Source organism: Ornithodoros turicata, chromosome 7, assembly GCF_037126465.1.
Source record: "Ornithodoros turicata isolate Travis chromosome 7, ASM3712646v1, whole genome shotgun sequence".
In the NCBI taxonomy this organism is placed as follows: Eukaryota; Metazoa; Arthropoda; class Arachnida; order Ixodida; family Argasidae; genus Ornithodoros; species Ornithodoros turicata.
Window position 1 is genome coordinate 28,269,130 of NC_088207.1, and position 21,813 is coordinate 28,290,942.

The 21,813-nt window shown below is 46.6% G+C and overlaps 1 long non-coding RNA gene across 1 annotated transcript in view; it reads right to left on the minus strand.

Annotated features, from left to right (window-relative positions):
* Positions 1–247: 247 nt before the first annotated feature.
* Positions 248–21,813, minus strand: part of LOC135400748 (uncharacterized) — a 153,606-nt gene continuing 132,040 nt past the window's right edge. Inside the window, exon 3 of the long non-coding RNA XR_010424639.1 lies at positions 248–361. This is a non-coding gene — a long non-coding RNA (uncharacterized LOC135400748). The remainder of the gene's footprint in view (positions 362–21,813) is intronic.

A 21,813-nucleotide genomic window follows, 5' to 3' on the forward strand; every position in this document is an offset into this window, starting at 1 on the left:
ACGCCTTCTCCTCGGCATAGCGGGAGAATCGCGGAAGATGCCCGTTAGGTGCACTGCTCTACGTATGTATGCCACTTGAACGCCCCCTCCAAAGTGTTGGCTAGTAGTATTCATCTTCCATGCTGTTGCTTTATTGCGGTTTGTCACTGCTGTTTTCTTTGCCTTGAGTGCTCCAGCGTGCTGCTTCATTGGTGTTAATGCGCGATAAATAAACAGCGTCCAACCCCGCAGCAAAGAAAAAGCAACGTGCAAAGACTTACTTTGTTGTGAAATGCAAGACTGCTTATCACACGTGCGGAAACAAGTATGCTCTTTCGGTGTGCCAGGCGATCCCGAGCTCTTCAAGAAATGGGAAAAGAATCTGCAAAGAGCAGACAAACATCTTGAACCGCACTCGGCGGTATGCGAATGTCGTTTTGAAGAGGGGTTCATTGAAAGGTTATTATGCAGCAGTTAAATTAAAGCAGTTATTTACGGCGATGTCGTATGCACGAAACGAGAAAGGCCCCAACTGAAAGCCGGTGCAATACCTACAATTTTCCCGGACTCACCGAAATACATATTGCAGTTTCAAGCTTCCCAAGAAGAGGGAAGAGAGAGACCTGTCCAACACAGTGGCGCCTCCCTATCCAAATGCAGACGAAAGACGATGCGGGTAACGCGGGTCAGCCAGAATGGGCCCTTAGAGAAGCAAGCGATTCACCAAAGGAAACAAAAATTTGGCCGATAGAAAATTTGCGGATATAAATAATTACGGGGATCGAAAAAGGTACAAAACGGCGCACAGAAACAGTGAACTCTTTGTTTACAAACGGTTTGGCCTCCGATCACGGGCGCGGCCGTCTTTAAGGTCCATGAAGAAGACTCGAGAGACACGGACACAGAAGACGACACACGTAGGTTCTCAGACACAGCAATAAAATTTATTAGTTCATCTCAACTTAAAAGCTAAAAATCTTCGAAGGGGTGCGAGAGGGATAAAAGACGCATTGCTAACTACGTTTCCCCTGGTGTCAATCTCCAAGGATTCCCGAAACAACCTTCGGTGTGCGTAGGGTTCCCACGCAAGCACTGTAGTGTCCTTGAAGCAAGGCTGGCAACCTCTACAATCTTCTGTGTCCGTGTCTCTCGGTCTTCTTCATGGATCTATACCAGCTAGCCTGCACCCTTTCACTTGTGTCTTTAAGGTCACGTGTGCGGTGACGTTTGCTGTGACGTGTGCCCATGACCTATCCAGAATACATGGCGTTCGCCCTATAGTGGACTAGTTCGCCCAGCACGCTTTCGTCTGTGGAGCAATGCATTGGTTGCCACCCCTGTGCACACCAGGCATATTATCTATTTCTTGATGGTGATAAAGAACGTACTGCTACTGATAGGGAGGAATAACGGGGCATTGTAAGAACACGGGATCAGGGAGACCAGTTGGAGGAGGGGCAACCTTGAGAAGAAGGCGGAGCAAATATCAGGAAGGTCGGGATATGAGCGGATTTTAAAGACAATAAAGTTTCTTGGTTCGCCAGTCAGTGCAATGTGTCTGTGCCTGTTATTTTAGCTCCCCGGCACTGGGGTTTTTGCGCTTTTAATCATGATCCACGGAACCACCCAATTTTTAACCCTCTTTCATGTTATCTAGCCACTATACACTGTTAAAAGAGCACTTCACCACATAGCGCGCTCCTAGCCAACCATCATTCCGAATAATATCATTCAGTGTCCTGATTTGTTCAAAACAGGGGACAGGCGCCTATCTGGAACAAGATAATATGTCCCAGATAGCGCCTCCTCCCATTTTCAACAAATCAATACACAGAATGATATTGTAGCGATCACCGCATCTTCAGCACACGAGTCATCGCCATCACTCCTCAAGCGCACCTGCCCCGGGTGGTGGTGGTGGTGATAGGGCTTGCCGTTGTCGGCCTCACGTACGTGGGCAACGTCACGACTCACGCCTTGGGGGAATGTGCGTCCTGGGCCGACTTCTAAGGGAACTGTGCCGACATATGTCTGAAAGCGTCTGAGGAAAACCCAGGAAAAACCCCAGACAGCACAGCCGGCACCGGGATTCGAACCCGGGTACCTCCCAGTCTCGACGTGACCTGCCCCGTGATCGCTATAATATCATTCGTCATAGCCATCATTCGCTCATAGCCAACAATCATTCCGAATGATATTATAGCGATCACCTGCCCCGTGATCGCTATAATATCATTCGGAATGATTGTTGGCTATGAGCGTGTTACGTGGCGAAGTTCTGTTTAAACAGTAAGCGCATTCGTTTCACTTGCACTGGACTGCACTACCTTGGACTCCACGCAAGACAGGTTTTCGGGAGCTGCACTTTCCAGCTGAAAGGAACTTTATTAGTAATATCTTTCTCTTCAACAGGAAAGTGCAGCACGCAAATAACCCAGTTCAGATCTGGTGCAGGAGGTGCAAGCGAAAAGAATGCACCTAGTGTAGTTCCACCACCACCGCCACCATTGATGTTGCAAGCTATCGTGTGATTTCTGACCAACACTAATGGCACGGACGCTTTCAAAACAACGTACAGGAACGGTGGCAGAAATAAAACAGCTTTTCAGTTTCAGGACGGAAATCCTGTAAAAGCTTATCCTTTCACACGCCACCTGGAATGGTCGTGAGGGCTCTCGCGAGCCTTAGGTCTGCCTGGTAAAAAGCTTTTTTTTCCTTTTTTCGAAACAATATCCCCAGCCTCCCATCGAAAGGTATATAGTTGAGCGTGGCATTTGTTGTTCGAAAGTGCCTCTCCACACCAGGCTCTTGCTCTGTGACGCTACCTCAATGAGATTTTCGAAAGGTGACAGCCGCGTGCAGGCTTTTCAATTTGGCTTACTGTATAAGCGCGCCGTCGCCTCTACTCCCTGTTTCACGCCTCACGTCTTTCGACAATCCTTGCTGGTTGTGCGTGGGATGTCCCAAAACCTTTACCCGTCTTTCTTTGCACCGCTGAAAAAGGGAGGCCCACTGACCAGGATAAGGAAAAGCATCGGGTCACTGGGGATTCTCCGCTGAACGAAAGGTCTAGTGTAATGTGAAGGACCCTGTCAAGCGACGTCCGTTTCTGATTGTGTGGTTTTGTGCACTCCTGTGACCTTCACTGGGTTGCACATGATTGAAACGCAAAAGACGTTAATAATGAGGATGAAAAGGTCATCACTTTGTAGTGTCGTTCATTGTGTTCGTTCGCCTTTTTTCAACCAACAGGAACTTTCCAGATTTCCAAATTTTTTAGAGTTCAAGATCTGGATTCTATAGATTTCCACACTTAAGGCTGACCAGCATACGACGTTTTCTCGACGGAAAAAGGTCGAGGGCTCGACGGTTTTCCGCTCGACTGCGAAAACAATAGGCGCAGACCTGTTTCGCCGACGTCTGGGGTCAGCATGTACTTGATGCGAACGGTCGCCGGCACAGCAGTCCGCTCGCGCCGGCGTGGACATCCAGTGAAAGTAGATGACGATCATGTGGGCGTAACAAGTTCGGGAAACATAATTGAGGACACCGAATTTTTCTGACGATTAACACACATCCGAATTGCCACGAAAAGGTGCTCGTCTCTCATTCTCAATGAATCAAAGGTAGAAGGATATCACTCGGAATGGCGTTTGGTTCTGAATGTGTCATGCGGTGCAGTTTTTGGAATGTTCTGATGTCTTTTTTCTCTCTCTCTCTCTCTCTCTCTCTCTCTCTTATTTTCATTCAGCGCCGCGACCAGTATGTTACCCTGGTCCGAGTTCGGGTGCCGGCCGTGCTCTCTGGGTGTTTCCACTGGGTTTCCCTCGGACGCTTTAAAACAAATGTTGGCGCAGTTCCCTGTGAAGTAGTGACCTCCTGAGCGTGTCTGACGACGGCAAACAGTCCCATCCCCACCACCACCACCCACCCACCACCACCTTTTTTTAGTGTTTTTAGAATGAACTGCACGCGCGTGCTATGGATGTTGATGTTGATGTTGATGTTGACGAAAAGAATGACGACGTTGATGATATTGATGTGTCATAGAGTTCCTTGTTCCATCCTTTAGTGTGTCGCGGTTCCTTTCACCTATGGGGAATGCAGATATGCATGTGCCTATACAGTGGGGGAGAGGGGGAGATGTTCTCTTTTTTTCTTGTTCCTTTTTGCGAAGTTCATTCGTCTGGGGGTTCATTATGGTATTAGCAGAATTCGTCGAGGTGACGAATTCAATTTCTCGCTCCGTTTTTTATATTCAAACTCAAACTCAACTCAGATGTCAGCATCTGCTTCGTCTCCAAATACAAATATCGGGACTGTACAATAATTTGTTACTCCTTAAAGGGGCGCCACAGGGCAAAGGTTTGTACAATTTCCTTCTCCCGTCTTACGAAACGCGACAATGCGAAGAGACCTCCGATTGCTTTCTTCAAACGATCACCGGCGAAGATTGGACAAAACGCATGAGGAGACCAATAGGCGCACGCTCCGCGTTGTTGCCCTTCTTTAGAGGGGGAGGGAAATTACCATAAATCATGAACGACGCAAACGACGAACTCCGCTCTTTCTGCGTTGATGCCAAGGTAACGACACCTTTTATTCCACGAAAAGAAACATTTCCATTTTAATGTCCCTGTAACAGAGACACGGTCTTCATGGCTGAAGCGAAATCGATATCAACCAAGCACACAGTGAACCCGGCGTGAACCCGGCCGTGTCATTCCCATCTCCATGCCGACGGTGTCTTGCGGTCACAGAAAACAGAGGGAGAGCGAATCGGCGCGACAAGCTTGAATGATTGACAGGTCGCTTCCCTTACTGTCTGTGCGGAAGTAGTCCTGGAACATCGCTGTAACCGAGTAGCGGGAGAAAAGGGCATCACTTACCCTGTCACGGGAGACACTAACGCGTTGTCTCCTTCAAGGATGCGTTTGTACGGGGCTCTCTGTCAGATGCCCATCACCTTGAGCGTTTCTAGGATTTGCCGAATGACGAAAAACGACCGTCAAAACGTCGTTCGCTGTCTCCTTCCACTTCATGGAATGATGGATGAGTTTGAAAGACAGTGGCGCAGGATCTGCCGTCAATTGACGTCTTGTACTTTGAGAGTACTTTTCGAATTTCACGGAGTTACGTTATAAGAAGGAACCTTTTGTGAGCGCTCCGTAAAGGAGTGATTCCTTTACTCTTTGAACAGAACTCCACTGCATCACACGTTCTCTGCTAACCATAATCCCGAATGACATCCTCCTCTCTTGCGGTTTGTTCAAAACCGGAGGGGTACGGTTTTTTGCTGACAGTTTTGCGTGGTTAGTGGTTAGCGTGCTGGCCATGTCACGTCGAGACTGGGAGGTACCCGGGTTCGAATCCCGGTGCCGGCTGTGCTGTCTGGGGGTTTTTCCCGAGTTTTCCTCAGACGCTTTCAGACATACTATGCCGGCAAAGTTCATTTAGAAGTCGGCCAAGGACGCACGTTTCCCCAGGGCGTCAGTTGTGACGTTGCCCAACCCTGTGAGGCCGAGAACGGCGAGCCCTTTCAACGTCACCACCACCACGTTCTGACACTTATGCAGTTACGTTAAGCGTCAGAAAAAGACGTACGGCCCGTGCCCAAATGACATTGATCTCTCCCCCGATCTGTTTAAAAAGGGGGGAGGCGTACGCCTTTCTGTGACACTTATGCAGTTATGGTGTTTGTTACAAAAAGTCGTGCGCCCCGCGCTTCCTATACAAATCGTGAGTGGTAAAGGTATCATTCTGCACAATGGCTGGCTTTTATCGTGTTATGTTGTGAAGCTCTGTTTTTAGGAATGTACGCAGTTTTAAATAATCCAAGACGAATTGTAAAGTGAAGTGCAATGAAGCGATGCGGATTAAATAAAAACAATTGATTGAAAGAGTGGAGCGAAGTGAAATACATTTTAAAAGAGGTGCAGCATGATTTTACTGCCAGCATGAGCCTGCCCGTAATCATGTGATTAGCACTAACTGAATTGTTAATTCGCAGCATACTTCATTCATTCTTGTTTCGCTTAATGCGTTCATTTACTCATCTCTAAGATGCAAGTTTTAAAACCACTGACTTTCCTAGCTCAACTTTGACGAAACCGCTTTCGCGTTGAAGAAAATCTAAGAGTCGCCATGAGCACCAAGAGCAGACAAGAAGGAAAAATGCGGTAACTGCCAACTTGTGCATACATGACAACAAGTTGGGCACAGGAATTGAGTTCATTGTATTTTCATGTGGAAGCAGAAAAAGCCAATCTGGCTTCACAGAGGCTTCTTTCCCAACTTACATTGTACAGGAGCAGTTAATTAAATTGTTATTCGGTAAATACTAAATAATCTTAATACACACTACGTTATACACAATTAAGTGTTTTAACTAGCGCGTGTCCAGGAAGAAACGACAACGTTAACTTTTTATTATTACTGAAGGATCTCCTAAGGAATGATAGCTATCTCAACATATTGATGACGATATAAGTTCTAATGATTTCCTGTCATAGTTTGACTTTGAGTTGCGTGGATACATGAAAGTCACTGCTCCTGCTCCAGTGCCGCTGCTCCTTTCAGAAGGGGCAATTGTTACTTTTTTTTATAGTTACATAGTGCCAAGATTGTTTTGAATGCTCACCGAGAGTATTAAAGTTTGTTTGTAGTTGCAGAACTTCGATAAATGAATGATTCTGTAACAATGAAATAGATCTGCAGTGCGCCAAAATTGACTTAAACCACGACTTTTCCAGAGATTGCTCGTATTCAATACGGTTTGTCAGTACTTTCCCATATCTCTTCAGAAAAGGGAAAAATAGATATCTGAAACAGAGCTCTCGTCTCGATATTCGAATCCCAATACTACAAGAGGCACGTCAAGGAGCTGCGTTTACTTTTCACAACGATGACACACGAGCACCTCCAGTTTGTACGTTGACTGCAACCGACGTCGACATTGTCCGCCATTTCCTTTGATGAATGACTTTTCGACCACATCGATTGGTCACGTACTTCTGTGGCATATGGGAAATCTTTCATCATTGTCATATGTGACGTAAAAAATAAATTAATAGCATAATCTAACTTTTATGAATGATATGACACCGGAACGGTGACAGCGCTTTGTTCGCATGAGAGGTCGTACATGATTTATTCGGACAATCATTCCACCAGGACTGCAACCTCAATGCAATGTTTTTTTGGGGAACGCTCTATTTGTTGCTTCTACTTAAATGTTTTGATAAATGACATGCTTCACTTCAAGGCTGCATATTAGACTCTCAGAAGAAAGGGTGGAGCAGTTATACCTTTCAGGACGTAATATATGTCGCATATGTTGTGCCGAAAAGGTTGCAAAGTTCTACTTGCTACCTCACTCTCTGCCACGAATGACAGGGTTACCACTTCTGATTCCGTGAGCGATGGGGGCTTACGCCTTTTCGTAGCAATTTGGATATATGTACAATCTATCGTTCGTATGTACACTTATCAGGCAAAATTCGACTTAAACATTGGTTCTGACTATTTACACTGTTTACCTAGTCTGAACCCCTTGAACGAGGTTCTTCACAGCAACGCGCCCATACTTCCCGCATGTGTTCCGATTAGACCACTGACGCAGGAATTCCTGCTCACCTAGGGAAAAGAAACGGTGCTCTAAGTACAGTCACGGAGCAAACACGTAACAAGAGTATAGTCTCGGATGCATCGCTCGAATATGGCGATTCTGTGCTACACACGCTTAGAAATGAACATCACCGCATAGCACGCTCCTATAGCCAACCATAATCTCGAATGATATCGTTATCTGCTCTGATTTGTTGAAAACCGGAGGCGTATGCCTTTTTTGTGACAATTATGAACAGCATAAGTGTCACAAGAAAGGCGTACACCTCCATTTGAGATGATGGCTAGGATCATGCTATGCGGTGAAGTTGATTTTTAAGAATGCAGGCTACAAGCTATTCCCCCTCCCTCTCCTTTCTTTTTTGAATAAACATACCGCCCCCCCCCCTCCCCATTCTACAAGCAAAGACCCTGGTACAGGAATGCGTCTGCCAGTCGTTAAACGCAATCAATGTAACACGGAGAAGCCCGGTAACACGGAGCGGTCTGTCATTGGTCTCATCAAACGATGTCCTGCGATGATTGGACAAATCATCTGAGGATGACCAATGACGAGCCGCTCCCTATGCCGCGTTTGTTATGAAGAAGAGAAAAGGGGAAAGTGTAGGGGAAATGGGGCACATTGAAATGGTCAACTTTTCTGGTCCCCTTCTGGCGCAAGCAGCTCCACTTTTCTTCTTCTTTTTAAGTGTTGAGATAGATCAGCTTTGGCTTGCTACGCTTCAAAAAAAAAAAAGTTCACCCGGACCAAGAAAGAAAATTCACACACACACACACAAAAAAAAAAAAAAAAAAATCACAGGCACAGGGAAATGAAGATGCGCGCTGAAGCACACGTGTCACAGGTCCCGCAAGTTTGCGGCCTTGAGGAAATGTAGCAGGTAGCCTGCTGCCTTGCGGCATTTGTCGTTTGTAGACCATGCACCCAGAATCTTTGCAATATGCTAAGTGGCCGGCCGTCCAGTGTGAAGAGACGCTTTTCGAGGATCTTTCTCTCGTCCTCATATTTGGTGCAGTGCAGTATTAGATGGATGTCACCTTCTCATGTGTGACGTTCTCTACATGCAGGTTCTTCGGTCATGTTCAGCTTATACAGCTCTTGTGAAAGCAGTACCAAGTCGGAATGGATGAATGAGTGCTGCGTCAGTTCGGCTCATGTATCTACAGAACGATAAAAGGACTGCCAGGAACACAACCGTATACTAGGTTCGACTCGTATATTTACAAATTTCTGGAGGTATCAGCAACCACCAGATAACCTTGGTTTCTAAACATTTCTCTAGTCTCGGCCACACTATTGATAACATTCGCGTTATTGTTCTCCGCTCCGGTTTCGATTCCGCAAACGCGCGAAAACGGGAGGAGAGCCGCCTGATACATTATCTGAACACTACCCGTCCAACGGGCCTGAACGACAGACTGGTTCTAGGCTTCTAATCAACTGTCGACCGGTGTTACACATGCTGCCCTAGTTAGCACGTTCACGTGCAGCCCCCTAGCGGGCTGGGCAGTATGTTTAACATCCTACGGCACTATTGCTTCCTGTTCCCCCCTTTTTTCTGAGGAACAGCGTTCGCTCGAAACGTTAAGTATAGTTTTCCCCCCCTTTCCCCCCTTTTAAGTAGAACAGTCCCGGTTTTTACTCTCATGTACCTGTAGCCTGTATACTTATATGGACCATCGAGTGCTAGAAGCCTGGGGTGTCTCCAGTGTAGATTGTCCAGGAGCTTCTTCATCTCCACATCTGCTGTTCGCTTTCCTGCCCTTTCGATGTCGTCTTTGGTCAGTAGTATGTTATCCCTGCATGTCAGGCAGCGGACTTCTTTTGCAGCCTCGTCCGCCTTCTTCTTTCCAGGGATCTTTCAATGGCTGGACAGGATGGACCTGATGTCCGTCTCGGTTGAGTTTACCGCATGTCTTGGTAATTTTGCCTCGCATGTCGTCATTGCTGGTCTCCTTGTTTGAGTCTAGTGTTTGGATGGCAGATCGGGAGTCAGTAAAGGCAACCCACGTTTGCGGCCGGTGAGTCGTCATGTACTTCAGTGCTGAGTATTCCGTGAAGTTCCGCAGCCGTGGACAAAGTCTTGTGGCTTAGCTTGCTCTGTAAAGTCTCGGCATTACGGGGATCGTAGACACGGAACCGCCAGTATACACGGGGGGGGGGGGGGTATATGTTTAATCACACAAAGGAGATGTCAGCCAGGCAAGTGCCGGCTTGCTACTCCTTAAAAAAAGGAAAGAGAAAGAGGAAAAAACAGGTGCGGGAGAAGCCGCGATGGGAACGATGTGCTGCGGGCGGTGAGGCTTGCCGCCTGTGCTTCAGAGGGCGGTCATCATTTCATTATACACGGGGTATTGCGTTCCCCTAGCTCTGTGACTAACTCCAGTGCAAGCTTCCTAACAACTTCAGGAGGCATGTTGCTCTTTTTGGTATTGCCAGGGATAGTGGTGCATGCTGGAGGTGGCGCTGGCTCTCTCCAAGGAGATGTGTTTGGCTGCCTGTCTTTCTTGTATCCAGTTGGGATGTGTTGCTGGAGGTTTCTGACCGCTGTGCCAAAGCCAGAATTAGGTCGGGTTACAGCTATGTATGCCAGAGGGTGAGCCGTGTGACGCGCTTGGTGGCTCAGGTGTCCTTTGACGACCTCCTTTGCTTTGAGCAGATGCTGTGTACGTTGGTTGGCTTCCTCTAGTGGAGCAGCTTGTGGAGTATACTGCTCGGGACGCCGAGTATGATTTTAATCGCGCGAGCGTGAATGCATTCCAGGTTGTTCCTGTTAGCGTTGCAGAGGTTGTGGAGGGCCGGGAGACGGTACATGATATGTGGTAGTACCAAAGACGTGTACAGTTGCTTGAGGATCTTGGTCTGGGGCCCCCAGGTGAGTCCGGCCGATGCACGCATGGCATTGAGAAGCAGACATACATTTCGTCCGATGGCTTTCACCTCTTTCGACCAAGTCAACTGCCTGTCCAGGTGCACACCCAGGAACTTGTGCTGCGTAGAGCGGATCGCCCCCGAGACAACACGAGACGCGCTAAAGTTGGGACGTACTTGTACGTTGGTCCTTCTTTCGCAGTCTTCACTTCCCAAACTCTAGTAGTAACTTATGGCGCTTCCCTCGGCGGCAAAATGGCGTTTACCGGTGCCGTGCCGCTATGGGGCAAATTGCAACAAATGCTTCAACTTGTAAACGTAAAGGTGCTTTTTACTGTCGGGGACGCGGTTGGCTAAAATCGCCTGTCAGTAGTTCCGCAGCTCATACCTTTGTTGTGCTTGAAGGTGTTGTGCCAATATTGTACTTGAAGGTGGACCATGTGCTGCACGTGTTTATTACTCCAAAGAAATATTCCAGAGAAACGCAAGGCACAGCAAACATTGAGCAGAGCAAAGCCTAGCACGTCCAGGAGTAAGCGCCGCCCAAATACTGTTGTGGATGACTTCATGGAATATTAGTGTCTGATGTGACATGAGAAGTACGAACCGAACCAGGAGTGGATTTAGTGCAAGGTTTGCAAAGGCTGGGCACATTGGGGGGGGGATTATGTATATTATAAAAAAAAAGGAGGCAAAGGTTCGCCTGCCCTACGGCGGCATGCTATTCCCAGGAAAGAAAGGAGAAAAGAAAAGAAAAAGAAAAAAAAACAGACAAAAATGTAAACAAACACGAAATTGATCATAGTTCACCCAGGAGGCCACAGATCCACAGGAACTGAACAAATGCCTTTGTCACCTGACTATGTTGTGTGGGGCCTAGCAGCGTAGCTAGGGAAAAGTCCGAAATCCTGTGTTGCGTTTTTTGCTTATCGATCATAAATCGCGAACGACGCAACGGATGAATCCCGTTCCTTTTGTATTGGTATCAAGGTAACGGGATCCTTCATTCCGCGAGGAGGAATTTTTGCAATTTAGTGCACGTTTAATGAATGAATGCCGTGCACAACAGAAAACAGCGCCGTGGTGCAAGGGAACAACAACGACAACAATTATATTTTGACGACGAAGTGGGGATTCTTTCTACTCTAGGAATGGAACGCTACCTCACAGCTAGGGGGTCTAATATGAGTGATGACGATGATGAGAGATGACGAGATGACGATGGGGATCTTTGAAGAGGCACCAAGTTGCGTTCGTTCAGGTAATAGTTACCTTCTACGAAGAACAGACGGGCTGAACTAGCCCAAGGGCTGTTTGGCATGTGGTGCTTAACGCATGCAGAGCTGCGTCAAATTCAGGGCACACCTACGTGTTATCCAAGAACAAAGCATTCGCAGTCTTTATTGCATTCGACCTGGACAGGGCGATGGGAGAATTCGTCTATGTAGCGTGCATGCATTTGTTATTTTGTGCGGATGAGGCTCTCTGCACGGCAAAAGAAGCGGCGTGGTAGATATTTCAGTGAGTGAGCTATCTATTCCACTTAAAAATAAACACCGAACAGATGTGACGCGGTATGCTATATCGCTTAACTCGCAGAAAAATCGCGGAGAGCGCAAGAATATTCACTCGGATTTGCATAAATATTCAGCACATCGACGCACATGTACGCGAAACAGGGCTTTACATGCAGTTCCCCTTCGTTTGAGATCACATAGCTGCAGGACTATGAGCTCAGAATAGGAGTTGAACGCGAGCGGAAAGGGTGGTACGGATAGTTAAAATATATCTAACACGGCGATAAACGGAATTATGTTTATATAGGCAGATCAGACAGAATATTGAAGCCCCACGCAGGAGGTACAAAGAAATGTCAGGACGACGATACGAGATTCCAGAGAGTAGACGTTTTTGATGTAGTCTAATCTTATTGATATCCTTCGACATTGTCATTCTTATACTGTTTCGTCAGACATATACCGTACTAATTCCCTATACTCCTTCAACTATGTTGTGAGATTTGCCCAGACGATTCCGGGTCAATTTGTATTACGTTACTTTTCTTAGAGGTCCTGACCCTCATTGGCCTCCTCAAACGTATTGTCCAATCATGGCGGGAGATCATTTGAGGTGACCAATCCCGAGGCTTCTCCGCATTGTCGCGGTCCTTGAGAAGGAGAGGGAGAAGGAAAGCAACTATGGCGGTTTCTTTTGCTCATAAATCCCGAATGACGCAACCGATGAATCCCGTTCCTTTTGTGTTGGCGTTAAGGTAACGACATTTTTCATTCTGCGAGGAGGAAGGACCTTTTGCGCTTTCGTGCCACCTTTAAGAAAACTCCCGAACTGACATGCATTTTTGACAAGAATGTAAATGGAATCATCAGCTCAGCACTGGGTCCCATCTCTACGTACGCGTTTTTTTTTTGTTTTTTTTTTTTTTTGTGTGTGTACGTCTCCTCAGATTTGTTTGCCTCCGAATTATTTTAGTTCCGCGTCATTGAGACGCTTCCAAGAAGTCCATCAGCAGACCCCAGCGGGGGTGTCACCCAGCTGCAATTTTCGTTTAAAGAGGTATTTCCTCTTCCTGCTCTGCTCATCACAAGGAAAGGAAGGAATGGAAATCAGAATAAAAATGTGGAGATGGTGGTTCCAGAACTGTTTCAAGTTTCAAGTTTTATTTTTAAAGGTGCCCGTAAACAACCTATAATCGTCTGCCTTATGGTACATGCTTAATTATTCAATACATAGGACGCTGCATTAGTAAAATGGATTGTGATAGAAATGGTCAAACAATGGATTTAACAGCACGTGAAAATAAAGTGGAGCTTACAAAAATGCAAATGTCGTGTGTACACGAGAGGCGTTGTTGAAGTGCGTCATTAAGGGCGTTAATGGACTGCAGTCGCGACACTTAGCAATGCAAAAAAGAAAAAAAAAAAAAGAAACAGAAAAGTGACGCAACACTTTTGACTGGACATTCAATGAAAGGGAGGATAACAAGACAGGACAATCAATTTGATGGTGATTGTGATGTGATAAAGAAAAAAAAAATGGGTATGTAAGTTTCGACGAAGTCGATCTGGCTACCTCAGTACGCTTACACACAGAAAGTACTAACAGATGTTGAGATGATGAGAAAACAAAGAGATGATGACCAGAGAAGAACAGAGATGGTGATGATGATGACAATCAATTTGAGCGTTAACTACATTGTACAAGAACACAAGGTCGTGGGAAATGAACTGTGAATGAAGAACTGTGGATCGGTCTACTCCATGACGTTTAAAGCTGAGTGCCCAAAAAGGAAGTCACTATGCCAGGGGGTTCTCAACCGCTGAGGGATCCCCCCCCCCCCAGGGGGAAATTTGAGGGTGTCATGGGGGAATGACACCATGTAACTTTCGTCCGGTTGGCTCTTGCATGCACTCTGCATAGTAGACCAGTCATAGTAGGGTCTAATTCATAAGACAGAAGCGTTTCCCTCGCCAGGAACAGTATATCTGCACGGTTCCTAGGTGCACGCCGTAATCGAGAATGTCCAGCGCAACAAACAAATAACAACTTTATTTATTGAAGTCAGGATGAGTAGGGAGTCTCATCGCCACGGGCGATACCCTTTGTCCCGTTGCAGGCGCTAATGTGGTGAAATGGGATATTGCGCCGCCTCACGGTGAGGACCGAAGTCCTTCAGTGTCCATTAGAAGTGCTGTTAGGGCACAGCGCTGGTGGGCTGGATTTGACCATGGACGAAGCAATTTTGACATATATAGCGAGAGTCCAGCTGAAAATATACTCGCATGAAACCATAACGCACTTTCACACACACAAACACATATAAAAAAACGAAGATGAGATCGGGCTGATGCCGGCCAGCAGGCCGGGCGCTATACCCCAGTGCCATTTGTAGATAGGGAGAGATGATGATGGACATGACGATTCAGGTGATCAAAGCAGGGCGGAGGGGCCTGTTCATGACAGGAAATCCCAAGGGTGACGGAGACCTTGGTACATATGAACGCTACTGTACCATGGTGGGGGACTGCGGCCTCCACAGCTGGCGCCGTCACCGTGGGACATTGACGTCTCGCCGAGACGCAATGCTAGCGCCGACCCAAGATCGTGTCACTTCCCTGCGCCGGGCTGACGAGCTACAAGTAGAGTGAAACAGCTGTCTTCGGCTGGGAGTGCACGATCAAATCGTAAACATATGCTCAGCGTGCAGCCACAGAGTTTCGGCTACCTTCCCTTTGTATATGTACTTGCTGGCTTGCACTGCGGCCTCCACAGGTGGCGCCGTCACCATGGAACATTGATGCCTCGCCGAGGCACACTGTCAGCGCCGACCCAAGATCGTGTCACTTCCCTGCGCCGGGCTGAAGAGCTCCAAGTAGAGCGAAACAGCTGTCCTCGGCTGGGAGTGCACGATCAAATTACAAACACACACACCCACACATATATATATATATATATATATACAGCTTTTTCCATTTTGACAATCCTAATGCTAACGCATTAATAAAGTTGTTGTTTGCTTCTAGCCAAAGCGAACAAAACCGGCAGTTAAAGACGACATGCCAGTCCTGTGTCCGTAAGGAAATATATCCAAGAACTTCTATGACCTGACGCTGCAACGGCGAGTTGACCCAAGGACAGCGTAGCACTCTCATGCATAGACATATTCAACCTTCGTTTCATGTCCTGGAATTTAATCAGCTGCCACGGCTAAAACAGTAAGGCTGAGAAGCATGAATTAACAAGTCTCGTCAGTACACATCTTTTTGACCACAAACGACGTTCCACCCGACAGGTCGACCCTTCCCCATCTCACCGCATGTCATAGATCAAACAAAAAATTGAGGGCTCTCCCACATGGCAACGTCTTTCCCGGCCTTATATGAATTAATGAAGGGCCTGGAACAGAGGCAGCGTGTGCTGTGTAGGCATCTGCACAGCACACGCTGTCAACGTTTTTTGAAAAACGTCTACCTTTTCCGCTTTATTTATTTCCTGTTTTTTATATTCCTTTTTATGTTCCGCACGCACGCCCTTCGCGCACGTGTTCATTTCAGTCTGGGTGGGCGGTATACGGCAGGGCTGTTAGATTTACGTCGTATCAGGGCACCTATAAGAGTTGCTGAAACTTTTTTTTCCTAGAGCAGCAAGGGCACACACACCCACATACATTGGATGATGATGAGGTGGGCGACTCACCGCCTCCGTGGCGGAATAAAATTGAAGGCAACGTGAACACTACAGTGGTTGCTTTCATCAATCTTGGAAAAGGGATGCGCTGGGTTGTGGATGTGAGCTCTTGGGTTCATTGAAGGTTGGCAGTCATGTGTACGGGAACCTGCGTAAAATACATGCGTGCTCGACAATCATGTCCAATTTTTTTTAGCTTCCAATGTTTGTTTTGACGAATAAAAAAGAGAAATAATAAATATTTAGAATAACAACAAAATAACACAAAACTAATAAGTGAAACTTGAAAACCCAGTCCCCTTATTCTGTGTTCGTATTTTATTACGCTATTTTATTTATTTATTTTTTTGTCGTTCCGAAAACTTAAAAATTCAATCTAGTAGGCATATTTACTAAAGCCGAAAATACAGACGTACATGTTATGGCACCAAATTATAAATAAGCAGCAATATAAATATAATTCAACTGCCATCATTGGATTGAAGTTCGCCACTGGGCGTTGTGAGGCATGCGTTGTGTTTGTCCTTCTATATGTTTATTGACCTCATCCACTACTACGTTAGCAATATAAATATTGTAACGAAGTCCAGACTGCTACGAGACTAAGCACACGTCGTACTAATACGCGATTGTGGGGGTGCTACAGGCCATTGGGAGTGTGGAGAGGGCAGCGGTCGTCTAATTTGTTTACAAAATTTTCACGACGTGTTGTAGGTCAATTGAATCAGATGGCAATTCTCGCACAACTTGGAAGCATCTAACTCGAACACGTCCGTTATGTCCTTTAGCTCGTGATATTTAACTCCTGAGTATATTCGCATTCATCGTCTTAGTTGGTACAAAACAGAATACCTGTATTTTGGAACCCCTGTACCTTTACTCCTAAAGTTCTGGACGCCATCAGACACTTAACACTCGCTGTTTCGCTTTTCACCGTCACGGTCTGCTCTCGTAAGCGAGCTGGAAACGCGCTGTCATATGATTCCTATTGCTGCTCAGAACCCGCACGTTAAATATTTTGGCCAGCCCTCTTCTCACTCCTTCGTACGTGACATAAAGTCAGGAAGCCAATCGCTGCAGACGATTTCAAACACAGGCTTTCTGTGGATTCAAGTGGCTGCTGATGCGGCTCGTTTCCATAGCTGCGGCTGCCGAAAGCAAGGTCGTGATTGGCTGCCTCTTAATTGTTACGTCATGTCGTTTGAGCGACTAGACTTTGTTTCTAAGTGGTGTGGGCCAATCGCGACCGTGAATCGGCGACCATAGCCATTTAGGCAAGCCGTCATGAGCCGCATGGGCAGTCACTGCTAGCCGCAGAAAGCCGTCCGAAGCGATTGGATGACATATAGATGACGTACGAACTATATGTCGAGGCCTTCCGTATCTGAGTGGTTCCATACCTATAAATCGATGCTAGCGGTGGCCTTTCTAATAGTGCGGCTTAAGCTGCCGTTTAATTAATTCAATTTCCACTATCTCAAAGCATCAGACACAAACGTTTGGGATTTCATCGTTACACAGAGAAGCCTTCCACAACAAAAGACGCCGCGCGTAACGCACACGTCCTCGAGGAAAGGAAATGAACTCGGTTGCACAAACACTTTTCTCGTGCAATTGAACGAAGCCGTCGACGAGAACGCTTACCTAGTCTTGTAGCTCATAAACAAACCCATTTCGCCTAACACGCTTTTCCTACCGACACCACCAGCTCGGCAAGTATTACCGGCCGCGGGATATGTTCCGGGTCGTTTCCCTTGTCAGGGAGCTGTGCAGAATGCGAGGATTACAATGTAATCCTTGGAAATGGGGCGCGTCCGCTATACGAGCTTTCACGGATTCGTTTGCACTGGCTTCAGAGGTTCATTGTTGTCGTCACTGCAAGAAAGGCGCGGTGAAGGCTCTGTCTTATGCGCGTTCTTGCGGAACTGGTCTGGTGTCTAATGTCTGTGTTCGCAGATGGTGCACTGTAGAAGAGAAAGCCGTGATCGATCTTGCCTGGAAATGTGTATTGACTGAATAGGGCCCGGTTTAACACTCAATTATCTTTTATAACTGTTAGTTGGTGACGTGATGAACGTTTCAGTGACAATAACGCACTTCAATGAAACAGAATTAAGTGTTAAAGTGTTAAGTGTTACGGGACCGTTGATCTCGGTTCAAATGTTAATCAGCGTTGGTGAAATCGGGCCTAGATGAGTCACAAAATTAGTAGCACGTCCTTCTTAAAGGAGCACAGAGGGCCATCCAAAATATTTTCAGTTTAAGACATCTGATGAAAGTATATGCGTCAATTTGCCGAACAGCACAAAAGGTTTGATTGCACGCAGTGTTGTTTTTCCTCGAAAAAAAAAAAAAAAAGGGGGAACCTACACAAACATAGCCGCGCTCATTCACCCTCGACTCGCCCCCCCCCCCTCCCCCTCCTCTCCGGGATGTAACAAGAAGGAGAAGGACGACCTATGACGGCATAACGTCTGCGCGGTCACTCGAGGTCAGCGCCTCTTTATTTTTGGTTTTGTGTGTGAGGGCTTCCTTCCTTTGTAGTCGGTAAACCTGTTGCCTCGAGGGGGATTAGGAATTGAAAGGGTGACCGTGAGCATAGAGGATTCCATCGTCCCGCCGGAGTATCCCTGTGTGCAATGCTTCTTCAGAGCCCTGAACAGCTGGCTAGGCAGACGATACTGTGCACCAACCAGAGAGCGAGGACGGTGTAGCGTCAGCACTAGGTCACAGGCTGGCACAGCTCTCCACCACGGTCGCTTTTTTGCGGCGTACTTTAATTTGAATTTCTGCGACAATTATGACAATTGGGGTGAATTACTTTTCATGGTTCATTTTACTGGTCTACTTAACAGTCTCACAGAAAGGAAACACGGTGTTAAAAACGAATTCTGTGCTACTTTAACTTATTGTACTGTTGACTGATTATATGAGTCAGAGAATTAGTGAGCTCATCTTCCTTATCATTTTAGCGTACCATTCCATATATCCACTGCCTACTTTGCCTACTTTGTATTCCTTACTCTATGAGATGAGGCACAGAAGGTTGTGTACTCTTTGTGTGCACAGACTTCGTATTGCCGACTGTAGGATGGGACAAGCGAAAGCTTGCCCACTTCACAGCAGAGAGCAGTACTATTTTTGAATTGTGTGCAGATCTAAGTAAAGATCTTCCCGGAACAGCACCGCAAGCGATACTGCCCCGACGACCGTTTTATGGGCCCTCCGCCGCTTACGCGGATTTGAAGGGAGACCAGAGCATGTATTGGCATCATGGTGGAAGACGAGCCATAGCATAGCCAGAGCCAGCCAGAGCATATTTTGCGGCACGTTTGTAGTAACAACAAAGGCAATCGAATGTTGAATGATGATGTAATGGTGTCGTGCGTACCACGTAGTGAATGTTTGCGGGTGTGCATGCATTCATTCGCGAGTGCTGAAACGGGCTTCCGTTTGAGTGCATTTAATCAAACATTGCACATTTAACAATAGTAAGGTTGTTTCACCTAACGTGAAACATAAGCTTATGAAAAATGCACTTGCCTGAAAATTAGGGGATAAACGGCACTTATCCATCGGGAGAGAGAGAGAGAGAGATACATGATGACGATGATATGGGGATGACTTATCCATCGGGAACTTTTGCCATTCTTCCGAGAAAACGTAACATTAGCCCGGCACGTTTCAGAGTTCAAGTCAAGAAATGAAATTTCTTTTAATTAAAATTCGATCGAATCCCTTCTGGTACACTCTACAAACAGAACTTCACGGCATAGCACGCTCTGTACGAACCATTGCAACGAATGATATGGTTATAGGGAAAGAGAGAGTGGGGCGTACGCCTTTTTGTGTCAATTTGGATATATGATAACTGACACAAAATGCGCACGCCTCCCTGTCTCTTCGAATCAGAAGTTATAACCCTGTCATTTGTAGCAATGGTTGGCGCAGAGCGTGTTATGCGGTGAAGTGACGAAAGTTCGCCGAATATAAATCCGTTGGCACGATAATTTTTCAGACAGGTAGATAGACTGCTACGACACATTGGGTAAAACTTCACGCATATTCCAGATGGCCACATCTCTGCAGTTGTCTCGCCTGCAAGCTGGGTCGCACTGCATAGGCGCCGTTTACTAGTCGACACAGGGTTGGGGGTAGAGATCTGCAGGGTGTTTCACCTATGTGATAAGAAAATCTAACTGGCGACGTACTCGTCGGAGGATTGGTGGGGCTTTCGGCAATTACCTTCTGAAAACATTTGGCACCATTGAGGAAAACTTTGGACAATTTTCAATTGCGGAAAATTTATTTTTTCAATCGAACTTTGAAAATTGCCAAGCGAACCTCACTTTTTTTTTTTACATAGATATGAAGTCCTCCACGGATAACCCCAGACCCAACAAAAAATATGCACAGTATCGCAACAGAAATAGTCTAAAATATTAGTAAAAATCACGCTTTAGCCCCACCTGCTCGATTTTCGCAAGGAAGCGCGCGCGAAATGAGCGTCTAGAGGAGAAAGTGTCCCCGCCTTCATTTGTTTGGCCTTCTTTGTGATAAGACGGTTGTTTCGTTGTCTTTGTGATAAGATGGTAGTCACCATAATCAAAGTCAAAGGCGGTGGAAAGAAAGGTAAAACAAGCGGCGGAAACACTTCCTCCTCTCCCCGCGCCTCCCGTGCGCTCTTCTTTGCGACAATCAAGCAGGCGGGGCTAAAGCGGAATTTTTAGTATTTTTTTAAGACTATTTCTGTTGCGATACTATGCATAGTTTTTGTTGGGTCTGTGGTTATCCGTCGAGGCCTTCATATTTCTGTAAAAAAAAGTCAGGTTCGGTTGGCAATTTTCAAAGTTCAATTGAAAAAATAAATTCCCTCAATTAAAAATAGACCAAAGCGTTCCTAAATTGCATCGAAAGTTCCCAGAAAGTAATTGTCGAAAGTCCCACAATCCTCCGGCAAGGACGTTGCCAGTTAGAATTATCTATCGCTTTAGGTGAAACACCCTTTATACGCAATACAGGCTATGCGGAGAGAATGGTCTAAAAAAAAATACCTGCTACCCTGCATTCATGAGTTGTTGAATTTGCAGACTACGCACGAAATTCATAAATCACAGGAATGCACTCTTAAAATGAAATAATAATAATGGTGCAGTGAACTTCACCACACAGCACGCTCCTAGCCAACCATCATCCCGATTGACAACGTTCTCGCCCCTGATCTGTTGAAAACGGGAGGCGGAGCGTATTTCGTATCATTATGTACGGCATAATGAATACAGTATAGGCTCCGCCGCCCGTTTCAAACCAATCAAGCGTGAGAACGTCGTCATTCGGGATGATGGTTGGCTAGGAGCGTGCTATGCGGTGAAGTTCACTTTTAAGAGTGTGGGGCCAAATACGACATTAAAACAGAACTTCACTGCATAGCACGGTCTTGGCCAACCTAACCACCATCCCGAATGACATCGTTCTGCCCCTGATTGGCTAAAAACGGGAGGCGTACGCCTTTTTGTGACACTTATGCAGTTATGTCAAGTGTCACAAAAAAACGTAGGCCCCGCGCTTTCAACGGTATCATTCTGCGGAATGGTTGGCCTTCACCGTGCTATGTGTTGAAGTTCTGTTTTCGGAGTCGGCCCAGGACGCACATTCCCCCAGGGCGTCAGTCGTGACGTTGCCCACATACGTGAGGCCGACAACGGCAAGCCCTATCGCCATCACCACCACCACCACCATCTGTTTTCGGAGCATACTGTGTCCGAAGAACTTTCTTTTCTCTTGCGATGGAATTCGGGCCAAATTTTAAACTCATCTCAGAAACACCGTTGCAAAGATGGCTCCGCATGGGTACTCTAAGTGCCCGCGCTTCGCGCTGCGAACGAAGTAAAAGTTTTCCGGCGCAAGTGTTGCGAGAATAAGCTTCACCGGCGCACACGAAAGTGCTTTCAGACAGCTTGCAAGGTGGCAAAGCAGAATGCAATATGTGTGGTAGTCACCCCTGTCACGTATTTATGGAAGCGGAAAGAATGACGTTTTCTGTCTGTGCTCTTTACGCTCTTCGGGTAGGGCAGGTGAACCCGCGCTTCGCTAGAACAGGCAGGAATAGGAGACTGGGTCTGTGTGCCTGT